This window comes from Theropithecus gelada, chromosome 4, assembly GCF_003255815.1.
Source record: "Theropithecus gelada isolate Dixy chromosome 4, Tgel_1.0, whole genome shotgun sequence".
Taxonomy (NCBI): Eukaryota; Metazoa; Chordata; class Mammalia; order Primates; family Cercopithecidae; genus Theropithecus; species Theropithecus gelada.
Window position 1 is genome coordinate 72,321,879 of NC_037671.1, and position 15,652 is coordinate 72,337,530.

The window sequence follows — 15,652 nt, forward strand, 5'->3', positions numbered from 1 at the left end:
GCCCGGCTGGTTTTTGTATTTATTTATTTATTTTATTTTATTTTTTTATTTATTTTGAGACAGAGTCTCACTCTGTCATCCAGGTTGGAGTGCAGTGGCGCGATCTTGGCTCACCGCAACCTCCGGCTCCCAGGTTCAGGTGATTCTCCTGCCTCAGCCTCCCAAGTAGCTGGGATTACAGGCATCTGCTACCATGCCCGGCTAATTTTTGTATTTTAGTAGAGATAGGGTTTCACCGTGTTGGCCAGGCTGGTCTCGAACTCCTGACCTCAGGTGATCCACCTGCCTTGGCCTCCCAAAGTGCTGGGATTACAGGCGTGAGCCACTGCACCCAGCCCATGATTTTATTTAGAGTTTATTTCTCTCTTCCCCAAAATTGTAAAAAACTTTATTGTTGGTGAGATGCCCTATGGTTCTTTGGCTACATCCTTATATAATTGTGTTTTACCATTAGAATTCCATTTTCTTTCATTCTGCCATTGTCAGTTAACACAATTAGCCAGACATATGTAGTCCTATTACCATGGGAGAGAGAAACTGACTACAATCTTAAGCCAGCCTTGGTGTAAACTTTAAAGGAACATCCAAGGAATTTTCTAGAGCTGTTCTATTTGCTGAAAATGTAATCCTGTGAAAGCTATAAAGATGAGACAGAAACTGGAGCCAAAACCTCAAGACCCCTTTTAAATGTAGGCAGCATGTTTTGCTTCAGCTGAGACAGAACTATAGGGCTCTGCTCACAAAGCAATAGGGGTGATTAGTTTCTGGGAGGGCTTTATTATCTGCCTCAGGAGTAAACAGCCTGCTCATGCATGCAGTAGAGTCACCACACCTCGAACTTTCTCAAGTTCTTGAGAATATACCATTTCTACTTTTTGAGTGAACTGTGCTATGCAATTTCCTCTCTACTCAAATGTTTCTCTGATATCACCCAATATATGATAGGTATTTGTGGCCTCAAAATTAACTCATGTAAGTGAGTTTGGTGGGTTTGGTTTTGAACATACTGTAAAAAGTCAGCAGGCTGGGCGCGGTGGCTCAAGCCTGTAATCCCAGTACTTTGGGAGGCCGAGACGGGCAGATCACGAGGTCAGGAGATTGAGACCATCCTGGCTGACATGGTGAAACCCCGTCTCTACTAAAAAATACAGAAAACTAGCCAGGCGAGGTGGCGGGCGCCTGTAGTCCCAGATACTCGGGAGGCTGAGGCAGGAGAATGGCGTAAACCCGGGAGGCGGAGCTTGCAGTGAGCTGAGATCCCGCCACTGCACTCCAGCCTGGGCGACAGACCGAGACTCTGTCTCAAAAAAAAAAAAAAAAAAAAAGTCAGAAATATTTTTATTTATTTATTTATTTATATTTACTTTCATTCATTCATTCATTCATTCATTGACAGAGTCTTACTCTGTTACCTAGATGAGAGTGCAGTGGCATTATCACAGCTCACTGTAACCTGTACCTTCTGGGCTCAAGCAATTCTCCTGCCTCAGTCTCCTGAGGAGCTGGGACTACAGGTGAGTACAACCACACCTAGCTAATATTTTTAAAAATTATGTTTTGTAGAAACGAGTTCTTGCTGTGTTGCCAAGGTTGGTCTTGAACCCTTGGCCGCAAATGAGCCTTCTACCTTGGCCTTCCTGAAGTGCTAGGATTATGGGTGTCAGCCACCCACCATCACACCTATGACCAATAGCTGTACCAGGCAGCTTTCAAGTTAAAAACCTGAGTTTTTTTTTTGTTTTTTTTGTTTTTTTGAGACGGAGTCTCGCTCTGTCTCCCAGGCTGGAGTGCAGTGGCCGGATCTCAGCTCACTGCAAGCTCCGCCTCCCGGGTCCACGCCATTCTCCTGCCTCAGCCTCCCGAGTAGCTGGGACTACAGGCGCCCGCCACCTCACCCGCCTAGTTTTTTTTGTATTTTTTAGTAGAGACGGGGTTTCACTGTGTTAGCCAGGATGGTGTTGATCTCCTGACCTCATGATCCACCCGTCTCGGCCTCCCAAAGTGCTAGGATTACAGGCTTGAGCCACCGCGCCCGGCCAAAAACCTGAGTTTTAACCAAGTAACCCCGTTTGATTTATGCCAAAGGCTCCAGCCTGCATATATTATTGTTACAAATTCTTCTTCTTCCTTTTTTTTTGAGATAGTATCTCACTCTGACATCCAGACTGGAGTGCAGTGGTGTGATCTTGGCTCACTACAACCTCTACTTCCAGGGCTCAAGTGATCTTCCCACCTTAGCCTTTAGAGTAGCTGGGATGACAGGTGCATGCCACCATGCCCAGCTAATGTTTTTGTATTTTGTTGTAGAGATAGGGTTTCTCCATGTTGGCCAGGCTGGTCTTGAACTCCTGAGCTCAAGCAATCCACCCACCTCAGCCTCCCAAAATGCTGGGATTATAGGCCTGAGCCATCGGGCCCAGCTATAAACTCTGAAGATCATCTGAGCCAGAAGTTCTCAAATGTTTGGGTCCCACTTCTCTTAAAAATTATTGAGGCTGCACATGGTGGCTCATGCCTGATCATGCCACTGTACTCCAGCCGAGGTGACAGAATGAAACTCTGACTCAAAAAAAAAAATCTATATATATATATATTGAGTACTGGCAGGGCGTGGTGGCTCAGGCCTGTAATCCCAGCACTTTGGGTGGCCAAGGCAGGTGGATCCCTTGAGGTCAGGAGTTTAAGACCAGCCTGGCCAACATGGTGAAACCCCATCTCTACTAAAAAATCCAAAAATTAGCCGGGCATAGTGACATGTGCCTGTGGTCCCAGCTACTTGGGAGGCTGAGGTAGGAGAATCGCTTGAGCCCAGGAGGTGGAGGTTACAGTGGGCCAAGATCTCACCACTGCACTCCAGCCAGCCTAGGCAACAGAGCCATACCCTGTCTCAAAAAAAAAAAAATTATTGAGTATTCTAAAGAGCTTTTAAGGTATAGATACTGATATTTACTATATTAGAAATTAAAACTGAGAAACCTAATTCAATGACTATAACTCATGTTAACATAGATAACCTTTTAATTAAAAATGATTATGATTATGATTATGATTTTTTGAGACAGGGTTTCTCTCTGTCACCCAGGCTGGAGTGCAGTGGCACGATCTTGGCTCACTGCAACCTCTACCTCCCGGGTTCAAGCAATTATCCTGCCTTAGCCTCCTGAGTAGCTGGGACTACAGGCATGCGCTACCACGTCCGGCTAATTTTTATGTTTTTATAGAGACAGGGTTTCACCATGTTGCCCAGGCTGGTCTTGAACTCCTGGGCTCAAGCAATCCTCCCACCTCAGCCTTCCAAAGTGCTAGGATTATAGGCGTGAGCCACCATGCCTGGCCTGAAAAATAATTTGTTTCTCAAAACAAAAAATTCTGTGGCCTAGCCGGGCATGGTGGCTCACGCCTGTAATCCCAGCACTTTGGAGGCCAAGGTGGGTGGATCACTTGAGGTCAGAAGTTTGAGATCAACCTGGCCAACATGGTGAAACCCCATCTCTACTAAAAATACAAAGTTAGGCCGGGCGCGGTGGCTCAAGCCTGTAATCCCAGCACTTTGGGAGGCCGAGGCGGGTGGATCACGAGGTCAGGAGATCGAGACCATCCTGGCTAACATGGTGAAACCCCGTCTCTACTAAAAATACAAAAAACTAGCCGGGCATGGTGGCGGGCGCCTGTAGTCCTAGCTACTCGGAGGCTGAGGCGGGAGAATGGCGTGAACCCGGGAGGTGGAGCTTGCAGTGAGCCGAGATCGCGCCACTGCACTCCAGCCTGGGCGACAGAGCGAGACTCCGTCTCAAAAAAAAAAAAAAAATACAAAGTTAGGCCGGGCGCGGTGGCTCACGCCTGTAATCCCAGCACTTTGGGAGGCCGAGGCGGGTGGATCACCTGAGGTCAGGAGTTCGAGACCAGCCTGGCTAACATGGTGAAACCCTGTCTCTACTAAAAATACATAAAATTAGCTGGGCATGGTGGTGGGCTCCTGTAATCCCAGCTACTTGGGAGGCTGAGGCAGGAGAATTGCTTGGACCTGGGAGGTGGAGGTTGCAGTGAGCCGAGATCACGCCACTGCACTCCAGCCTGGGTGACAAAGTGAGACTCCATCTCAAAAAAAAAAAAAAATACAAAGTTAGCCGGACATGGTAGTGTGCACCTGTAATCCCAGTTACTCAGAAGGCTGAGGCAGGAGAACTGCTTGAACCCACGAGGTGGAGGTTGCAGTGAGTCGAGATTGTGCCACTGCACTCCACTCTGGGCAACAGAGTGAGACTCCATCTCAAAAAAAAAGAAAAAAAAAGAAAGAAAAGAAGAAAAGTGGCCTTATTTTACATGTTTGTAAATCTGTTTAATGTCTGGCCTAATAGAAAACAGCTGGTTTCTCATATCTTTTTTTGTTTTTTAATGGTTTTTAAAAATTGAGACGGGGTTTTGCTATGTTGCCCAACCTGGTATTAAACTCCAGAGCTCGAGCTCAAGCAGCTGCCCACTTCCAACTCCGAAAGTGCTGGGATTACAGGCATCAGCCACCATGCGCAGCCTCATATCCTACTCCAGATTAAATCTGTTGCAATATGTTGTTTTGATTGAAGAAAATCCAGCCTGACACAGATATTTAGATAATTGTGGACGCTACTCTTTCTACTATACCAACACTCAGCAAATGGTAGCTTCTTACACTTTGAATGGCTTTTTTATTCATGCATGATTTTATAACATCACTCATTAGTTATTAGGAAAATATCAGTTAATTGAAATATTTAATTTTCCAAATATTGATTCATTTCATTATACAATATAATAAAAAATCACATTGATTAGTACCACCACCAATGTCATCAGAAAAATGTAATTTGGAAGGTGTCAAGACAGTGGTGATATAAGTTTCTCAAATTCTTTTTTTTTTTTTTGAGACAGGGTCTCGTTCTGTTGCCCAGGCTGGAGTGTGGTGGTGCAGTCTCCACTCACTGCAACCTCTGCCTCCTGGGCTTAAGCAATTCTCTCATCTCAGCCTCCTGAGTAGCTGGGACCACAGGCATGCACCACCATGCCTGGCTTTTTTTGTTTTCTTTTGAGACAGAGTTTCACTCTAGTTGCCCAGGCTGGAGTGCAATGCCGCAATCTCGGCTCACCGCAACCTCTACCTCCTGGGTTCAAGCGATTCTCCTGCCTCAGCCTCCCGAGTAGCTGGGATTACAGGCATGTGCCATCACGCCCTGCTAATTCTGTATTTTTAGTAGAGACAGGGTTTCTCCATGTTGGTCAAGCTGGTCTCAAACTCCTGACCTCAGGTGATCTGCCCGCCGTGGCTTCCCAAAGTGCTGGGATTACAGGCGTGAGCCACCGTGCCCAGTCAGCTATTTTTTGTTTTTTTTTTAAGACAGGGTCTTGCCCTGTCGCCCAGGCTGGAGTGCAGTGACACAATCTCGGCTCACTGTCATCTCCACCTCCTAGGTTCAAAGGATTCTCTCACCTCAGCCTCCTGAGTAGCTGGAACTACAGGTGCATGCCACCACGCCCAGCTAATTTTTGTTTTTTTGTGGGTTTTTGTTGAGACGGAGTTTTGCTCTTTTTGCCCAGGACGGAGTATAATGGTGTGATCTGGGCTCACTGCAACCTCTGCCTCTTGGGTTCAAGTGATTCTCCTGCCTCAGCCTCCCCAGTAGCTGGGATTACAGGCATATGCCACCATGCCCAGCTAATTTTTGTATTTTTAGTAGAGATAGGGTTTCACCGTGTTAACCAGGATGGTCTCCATCTCCTGACCTTGTGATTCACCCGCCTCATCCTCCCAAATTGCTGGGATTAGAGGCATGAGCCACTGCACCAGGCCTGTATTTTTTGGTAGAGATGGTTTCACCATTTTGGCCAGGTTGGTCTCAAACTCCTAACCTCAAGGGATCTGCCTGCCTTGGCCTCCCAAAGTGCTGGGATTACAGGTGTGAGCCACCACGCCTGGCCTAATTTTTGTTATTTTTTTAGAGATGGGGTTTTGCCATGTTGGCCAGGCTGTTCTGGAATGCCTGAGCTCTAGCAGTCACCCTTCCCTGTCTCCCAAAGTCCTAGGATTATAGGCATGAGCCACTGCACCCAGCCTTAATAACACTTTATTTGTAGAAAGTGTATAGTTTGCCAACAGCCCCAGTGTAAAACAAAACAAAACTCTCTACTGCTACTGCTGCTGCTGGTGGTGGTGGTAGCAGGTTTAAGTTGATATAATTTGGAGACCATATCTACTAGGATTGGACATACCACCTTCTGACTCAGTACTTTTACTCCTAAATAAATGCCCAGGCTGAGCACAGTGGCTCATGCCTGTAATCTCAGCACTTTGGGAGGCCAAGGCTGGTGGATTGCATGAGCCCAGGCATTCAAGACCAGCCTGGGCAACATGGTGAAACCCTGTCTCTACTAAAAAAATACAAAAAAAAATTTAGCAGATTGCTTAAATCTGTGGGTCAAAGGTGCAGTGAGCCCTGATGGTGTCACTGCACTCCAGCCTGAGTGAGAGAGTAAAACCCTGTCTCAAACAAGCAAACCCAAACAACACATATCCAACAGAAGTGCACCAATAACACTGCTAATGAGTGTTCATAGCAGTGTTATTTAACATGGAAATAAACAGAAGTGACCAAATGTCTATAATAGAATGGATAAATTGTGGCAGATCCATACAATTAAATATTATATACCATTGAAAATTAATAAACTACTCCCAACATGAGTGAGCTAAAAGACACTGTAGGATTCCATTTATATGAAGTTCAGAAAGCAAGTTTGATCTGGGTGGTTGTTACATCACTATTACTTTGAAATTTTTCTTTTTTTTTTTTTTTTGAGACGGAGTCTCGCTCTGTAGCCCAGGCTGGAGTGCAGTGGCCGGATCTCAGCTCACTGCAGGCTCCGCCTCCCGGGTTCACGCCATTCTCCGGCCTCAGCCTCCCGAGTAGCTGGGACTACAGGCGCCCGCCATCTCGCCCGGCTATTTTTTGTATTTCTTAGTAGAGACGGGGTTTCACTGTGTTCGCCAGGATGGTCTTGATCTCCTGACCTCGTGATCCGCCCATCTCGGCCTCCCAAAGTGCTGGGATTACAGGCTTGAGCCACCGCGCCCGGCCTGAAATTTTCTTTTTTTTTTTTTTGAGACGGAGTCTCGCTCTGTCGCCCAGGCTGGAGTGCAGTGGCCGGATCTCAGCTCACGGCAAGCTCCGCCTCCCGGGTTCACGCCATTCTCCCGCCTCAGCCTCCCGAGTAGCTGGGACCACAGGCGCCCGCCACCTCGCCCGGCTAATGTTTTGTATTTTTTTAGTAGAGACGGGGTTTCACCGTGTTAGCCAGCATGGTCTCGATCTCCTGACCTCGTGATCCGCCCGTCTCGGCCTCCCAAAGTGCTGGGATTACAGGCTTGAGCCACCGCGCCCGGCCTTTGAAATTTTCTTGAGCTTCACACTTATGATTGATATAGTTTTTAGTAAGCAGATTAAACTTTGAGTTGTTTTTTGTTTTTAAAGAGGACTTTAGAGATCTAGACACCAAATACAATTAGTCTCAACAGATTGTGAGATTGTGATTTATCTACACATTAGAAACCATATGGTAGAGAGGCTAGAGAAGATGAAGTAAGTTGAGTAACATTTGGATGTTGATTAATATAATCAAGACCAGGTGCGGTGGCTCATGCTTGTAATCCCAGCACTTTGGGAGGTTTAGGCAGGTGGATCACCTGGGGTTAGGAGTTCGAGATCAGCCTGGCCAACATGGTTAAACCCTCTCTCTACTAAAAATTAAAAAAAAAAAAAAAAAAAAAAAAAAAAAAATTTTAGCTAGGCATGGTGGAGAGCGCCTGTAATCCCAGCTCCTTTGGAGACCAAGGCAGGAGAATCACTTGAACCCAGGAGGTGGAGGTTGCAGTGGGCCAAGATTGCAACACTGCACTCCAGCCTGGACAACAAGAGTGAAACTCCATTTCAAAAAAGAAAAAAAAAAATCAAAAAGAATAAACAAAACAAAAAAGTTTAAAAAAAAAAAAAAAAGATGGAGTAAGTTCCAGAACATAAAAATAGTAGTGAATGAGAAGGGAGGTGGATAGGCCCAAGTTCACTCACAAGATTTAGAATTCAGGCTACTTGGATTTCAGGCTGAGTCTTTGAGGTATGCCTTCAGGCACCAGAAAGCTTTACTCCAGATACCTAGAGTAGCCTGGAGGAAGAGCTGAAGGCCAAGACCAAGATGTTGGCAAATCTCAAAATTGAAAGCTAGTTGAAGGTGTTTTAGGTGGGGAAGGAAAAGTCGAGAAAGTTAGTCCTCACTTTGCCAAAAACCGCAGTGTTCCAGTAAAGCAGGAACAGACACTACTTTGCAGAGGACTAAAGGTAAGCATGGGCTGAGGAATTCAGGATGGCCAGTATACTCTTCTTGGTAGCCTGAATGTCCAGGGAAAGTGGTGGGCTGGCATGGGGGGACAATTAATATAAAAAACCAGGCCGGGCGCGGTGGCTCACACCTATAATCCCAGCACTTTGGAAGGCCGAGGTGGGTGGATCATTTGAAGTCAGGAGTTCGAGACCAGGCTGGCCGATGTGGCGAAACCCATGTCTACTAAAAAGGCAAAAATTAGCTGAGTGTGGTGGTGCCGTGCCTGTAATCCCAGCTACTTGGGAAGCTCAGGCAGGAGAATCACTTGAACTTGGGAGGCAGAGGTTGCAGTGAACCGAGATTGCGCCACTATATTCCAGCCTGGGTGATAGAGCGAGACTCCGTCTCAAAAACAAAACAAAACAAACAAAAAACAAAGGATTGTAACTTTGGGTTTTTGTTTTTGTTTTTCTTTTTGGTTTATTTTTGAGATAGGGATTTGCTCTGTCACTCAGGCTGCAGTGCAGTGGTGTGATCATGGGTCACTGCAGCCTTAACCTCCCCACCTCAAGTGATCCCCCCACCTCAACCTCCCTAGTACCTGCGACCACAGGCATGCACTACCACACCTGGCTAATTTTTTTCTTTTTTTTTTGAGCTAGAGTCCTGCTCTGTTGCCCAGGCTGGAATGTAGTGGCGTGATCTCAGCTCAGCAAAACCTCTGCCTCCCGGGTTCAAGTGATTCTCCTGCCTCAGCCTCCCAAGTAGCTGGGATTACAGGCACACGCCACCATGCCCAGCTAATTTCTGTATTTTCAGTAGAGATGGGGTTTTGCTATATTGGCCAGGCTGGTCCGAACTCCTGACCTAGTGATCCACCTGCCTCAGCCTCCCAAAGTGCTGGGATTACAGGCATGAGCCGTGCCCAGCCACACCTGGCTAATTTTTAAATTTTTTGTAGAGAGCCGGTCTCACCATGTTGTCCAGACTGGTCTCGAACTCCTGGGCTCAAGTGATCCTCCTGCCCTGGCCTTCCAAAGTGTGAGGATTATAGGCATGAGCCACCACACCCAGCCTACTATGTTTGTTGTAGCTAGGGCTACAGGCATGTACCACCATACCCTGCTAGTTTTTGTTTTTATAGAGATGGCATCTCACTATGTTGCCCAGGCTGGGCTTGAACTCCCGGCCTCAAGCAATCCTCCTGCCTCAGCCTCCCAAAGTGTGGTGAGCCAATATGCTCAGTGGTTTTTAACTTTTTTTTTTTTCAGACAGGATCTGACTCTGTCACCCAGGATTGGGTGCAGTGGCACAATCTCAGCTCACTGCAGCCTCCACCTCCCATGCTTAGCCTTCCAAGTAACTGGAACTACAGGCATGAGTGACCATGCATGTCTGATTTTTGTATTTTTTTTAATAAAGAAGGGGTTTCCCCCTGTTGGCCAAGTTGGTCTCAACTCCTGGCCTCAAGGGATCTGCCCAGCTGGGCCTCCCAAAGTGCTGGGATTACAGGTGTGAGCCACCACACCTGGCTGTAAATCTGAAGTAGAAGAAACCATCTATACAAGCAGGTCACCTAAAAGATTTCTTAGGGCTGGTAACACTAAGGGAATTGTAGAAACTGCTTCTAGTTTCTTGATCAAGTAGTTGACAAAATCATCCAGGAGCCAGGAGACATAGTCTTATTTAGTGTGGACTAACAACAGGGAAAATGACCAGGAAGGAAGAACAAACTAAAATCAATGCAGGGGCCGGACACGGTGGCTCACACCTGTAATCCCAGCACTTTCGGAGGATGAGGTGGGTGGATCACTTGAGGTCAGGAGTTTGAGACCAGCTTGGTCAACATGGTGAAACCCTCTCTCTACTAAAAATACAAAATTAACTGGGTGTGGTGGTGCACGCCTGTAGTCACAGCTGCTCAGAAGGCTGAGGCAGGAGAATCACTTGAACCTGGGAGGCACAGGTTGCAGTGAGCTGAGATTGTGCCACCCCATTCCAGCCTGGGTGACAGAGCGAGACTCAATCTTAAAATAAAATAAAATCAATGCAGTCAGTGCAAGAAGGAAGTAATAAAGATTAGAGTAAAAATTATTTAGAAAATAGAGAAAAATAAAAACTGGGTTCTTTAAAAAGATAAAACTGACAAGCCTTTAGACAGAATAACCAAGGAAAGACTCAAATTACTCAGATCAGAAATGAATGTGAGAGTCGGGTGCAGTGGGTCACACCTGTAATCACACTTTGGGAGGCTGAGGTAGGCAGATCACTTGAGCCCAGGAATTCAAGACCAGCCTGGGCAACATAATGAAACCTTATCTCTACAAAAAATACAACAATTAGCCAGGTGTGGTGGCACATGCCTGTAATCCCAGCTACTTGGGAGACTGAGGCAGGAGGATCACTTGAGCCAAGGAGGTCAAGGCTGCAGTGAGCCAAAATCATGACAGTGCACTCCAGCCCAGGCAAGAGTGAGACCCTGTCTCTAAATAAATAAATATAGTAAAAATAAAACATAAATGAATGAATAGAGGACATTATTACTCACCTTACTGACCTTACAGATATGAACAACTATATGACATAAATTAGATAACCTAGCTGGAATGAATAAGTTCCTAGAAAAACATAAACTACTCAGAATAAATAGAAAATCTGAATAAACCTGTCATAAGAGATTGAATTAGTAATGACAACATTTCCCTCAAGCCCAGATGGTTTTACTGATGAATCCAACCAAGTATTTAAAGGAGAACTAATGCCAATCTTTCAAACTCTTCCAAAAAATAGAAGATGAAAGAACACTTCCCATTCATTATATCAGCATCACCTTAATACCATAATCAAAGGCATCACAAGAAAAGAAACACTACAGACCAATATTCCTGATTAATAAAGATGCAAAAATCTTAAATAAAAAAATGAGCAAACTTGGGTATGGTGGCTTTTTTGCAATCTCAGCACTTCAGGAGGCCTAGGTGGGAGGATCACTTGAGCCCAGGAGTTCCAGGTGTTGAGCCATGATTGTGCCACTGCACTCCATCACTTGAACTCGTGGGCTCAAGTGATCAGCCTGCCTCAGCCTCCCAGCCTTGGCAACAAGACAAACAAACCTGTCTTTTTTTTTTTTTTTTTTTGAGACGGAGTCTTACTCTGTCACCTAGACTGAAGTGCGGTGGCTCAATCTCGGCTCACTGCAACCTGTGTCTCCCGGGTTCAAGCGATTCTCCTGTCTCAGCCTCCTGAGTAGCTGGGATTACAGGCACGTGCTACCACGCCTGGCTAATTTTTGTATTTTTAGTAGAGACAGGGTTTTATCATGTTGGCTAGGCTGCTCTCGAACTCTTGACCTCAGGTGATCCACTCGCCTCGGCCTCCCAAAGTGCTGGGATTACAGGTGTAGCCACCACGCCCGGCCTCAAACCTGTCTTAAAAAAGGCAAATGGGCCGGGCGCGGTGGCTCAAGCCTGTAATCCCAGTACTTTGGGAGGCCGAGACGGGTGGATCACCAGGTCAGGAGTTTGAGACCAGTCTGGCTAACACGGTGAAACCCCGTCTCTACTAAAAAATACAAAAAACTAGCCGGGCGAGGTGGCGGGCGCCTGTAGTCCCAGCTACTTGGGAGGCTGAGGCAGGAGAATGGCGTGAACCCGGGAGGCGGAGCTTACAGTGAGCTGAGATCCAGCCACTGCACTCCAGCCTGGGCGACAGAGCGAGACTCCGTCTCAAAAAAAAAAAAAAAAAAAAAAAAGGCAAATGGAGGCCAGGCGCGGTGGCTCATGCCTGTAATCCCAGCATTGTGGGAGGCCGAGGCTGGCGGATCACGAGGTCAGGAGATTGAGACCATCCTGGCTAACATGGTAAAACCCCGTCTCTACTAAAAATACAAAAAAAATTAGCCGGGTGTGGTGGCGGGTGCCTGTAGTTCCAGCTACTCGGGAGGCTGAGGCAGAATAATGGCGTGAACCCAGGAGGCAGAGCTTGCAGTGAGCCGAGATCGCACCACTGCACTCTAGCCTAGGCGACAGAGCGAGACTGTGTCTCAAAAAAAAAAAAAAAAAAAAAGCAAATGGAATTCAGCATTATTAAAACAAAAATTATATATCATGAGCAAGGGGATTTATCCCAGGAATGCATGGCTTGATTAAATAAAAAGTCAATTAATATGCCATATTAATAGAATAAAGGGCAAAAACTACATGAACATTTCAAGAGATGCAGCAAATGCATTTTACAAAATCAACACCTACTTCTAGGAATACAAAGTCTCTTCCCCAGCCTAAATAAAAGCTATTTTCTTTTTCTTTGTTTCTTTCTGTTATTTATTTATTTTTTTTTGAGGTGGAGTGGAGTCTTGCTTTATTGACCAGGCTAGAGTTCAGTGGCGCGGTTTTGGCTCACTGCAACCTCCGCATTCCGAGTTCAAGCGATTCTCCTGCCTCATCCTCCTAAGTAGCTGGGATTACAGGCGCCTGCCACCACGCCTGGCTAATGTTTTGTATTTTTAGTGGAGATGGGGTTTCACCATGTTGGCCAGGCTGGTCTTGAACTCCTGACCTCGTGATCCACCCACCTCGGTCTCCCAAAGTGCTGGGATTACGGGTATGAGCCACTGTGCTCCGCCAAAAGCTATTTTCAAAAAGCCCACAGCTAACATTACATATGATACTTAATGTAAAAAGACTGAATTCCTTCCCCTGAAAGATCAGGAAGAAGGCAAAGATGGCTACTTTCACTTTTATTCAACATTGTACTGAAGGTTCTAGCCAGTGCAATCAGGCAAGAAATAGAAGCCACGCATACTAAAGAATACCAACAACATGATTTTCTTTTTTTCTTTTTTTTTCTGAGACAGAGGTTTGCTCTTGTTGCCCAGGCTGGAGTGCAACGGCATGCTCTTGGCTCACTGCAACCTCTGCCTCCCAGGTTCAAGCGATTCTCCTGCCTCAGTCGCCTGAGTAGCAGGGATTACAGGCATGTGCCACCACACCCGACTAATTCTGTATTTTTAGTGGAGACAGGGTTTCTCCATGTTGGTCAGGCTGGTATCGAACTCCCCACCTCAGGTGATCTGCCTGCCTTGGCCTCCCAAAGTGCTGGGATTACAGGCATGAGCCACCACACTGGGCCAGTAACATGCTCTTCTATGTAGGAAATCCTAAGGAATCCACCAAAAAACAAACAAATAGAATGAGTTCAGTAAGGTTGCAAAATACAAAATCAATATACACAAAATCTAAATACTTTTACAAGTTTAATAAGTATATAACTTGAAAACTACAAAACATTGATAAAAGAATTAAAGATGTAAATAAATGGAGAGTTATTTCATTCATGGACTAGAAGACTCAGAAGATGAATTTAGACCTTTACCTCAAGACATAAAAATTAACTCAAAAAAGAACTGCAGCCAGGTGCGATGGCTCACGCCTGTAATCCCAGCACTTTGGGAGGCCAAGGCGGGTGGATCCCCTGAGGTCATGAGTTCAAGACCAGCATGGCCAACGTGGTGAAATCCTATCTCTATTAAAAATTTGCCAGGCATGGTGGCAGGCGCCTGTAATCCCAGCTGCTCGGGAGGCTGAGGCAGGAGAATCACTTGAACCCGGGAGGCGGAGGTTGCAGTGAGCCAAGATCGCACCGTTGCACTCCAGCCTGGGAGACGAGTAAAGAGTAAAATTCCGTCTCAAAAAAACAAAACAAAACAAAAACGGCAGAGCTCAATGAAAGGGCTAAAACCAAAACTCCTAACAGAAAACAGAAACAGAAAAGTAAACCTTCATGCTCATGGCTTAAAGATAGCTACACACACACACACACACACACACACACACACACACACACATATATATTTAACAACATAGAACGTAAAAAGCAAAACTGATTTTAAAAATTAGTAAGTCGGAGCCCATCAAAATTCAAAACTTTGTTAACTATTAAGAAAGCAAAAATATCAGCCACCAGGCATGGTGGCTCATACCTACAATCCCAGTATTTTGGGAGGCCAAGGTGGATGGATAACTTGAGGTCAGGAGTTTGAGACCAGCGTGGCCAACATGGTGAAACCCCGTCTCTAACAAAAGTACAACAAAAAAAATCAGCCAGGTGTGGTGGCAGTTGCCTGTAATCCCAGCTACTCCGGAGGCCGAGGTAGGAGAATCGCTTGAACATGGTAGGTGGAGGTTGCAGTGAGCTGAGATAGCACCACTGCACTCCAGCCTGAGTGACAAGAGCAAAACTCTGTCTCAAAAACAAAATAAATATAAAAATAAAAGCAGTGCTGGATTAATGTGAGTATTCATGTTTATATAATTATTTATTTAACCTATTGATTAATTGATTGAGACGGAATCTCCCACTGTCTCCCAGGCTGGAGTGTAATGGCATGGTCTTGGCTCACTGCAACCTCCACCTCCTGGGTTCAAATGATTCTCTGCCTCAGCCTCCTGAGTAGCTGGGACTACAGGCACGTGCCACCACACCCAGCTAATTTTTTGTATTAATGTTTATATAATTCATGGCTCCAAAGGCTGCCACCATAAGGGAACGATGATAGTTCTGATAACATTAGAATTTTATTTCATTTTATTTTACTTATTTTGAGACAGGGTCTTGCTCTGTTGCTCATGCTGGAGTGCAGTAGCACAGTCTGAGCTCACCTGCAACTTCCGCCTCCCGTGTTCCAGTGATTCTCATGCCTCAGCCATCTGATTAGCTGGGACAACAGGCATGCGGCACCACACCAAGCTAATTTTTGTATTTTTAGTAGAGACAGGATTTTGCCATGTTGGCCAGGCTGGTCTCGAACTCCTGACCTCAGGTGATCCGCCTGCCTCGGCCTCCCAAAGTGCTGGGATTACAGGCGTGAGCCACTGCACTGGGCCTGACAAAAATGGAATTAAAACTTCTTTTAGTGAGAAAAAAAAAAATCCTTATGCCTCACCCTCCCCCAAAGTGAAATGAAAATACAAATTATAAACAGCGAAGAATGTATAACAAAAAATTATATGTCTAGGCCGGGCGCGGTGGCTCAAGCCTGTAATCCCAGCACTTTGGGAGGCCGAGGCGGGTGGATCACGAGGTCAGGAGATCAAGACCATCCTGGCTAACATGGTGAAACCCCGTCTCTACTAAAAATACAAAAAACTAGCCGGGCGAGGTGGCGGGCGCCTGTAGTCCCAGCTACTCGGAGGCTGAGGCGGGAGAATGGCGTGAACCCGGGAGGCGGAGCTTGCAGTGAGCCGAGATCGCGCCACTGTACTCCAGCCTGGGCGACACAGCGAGACTCCGTCTCAAAAAAAAAAAA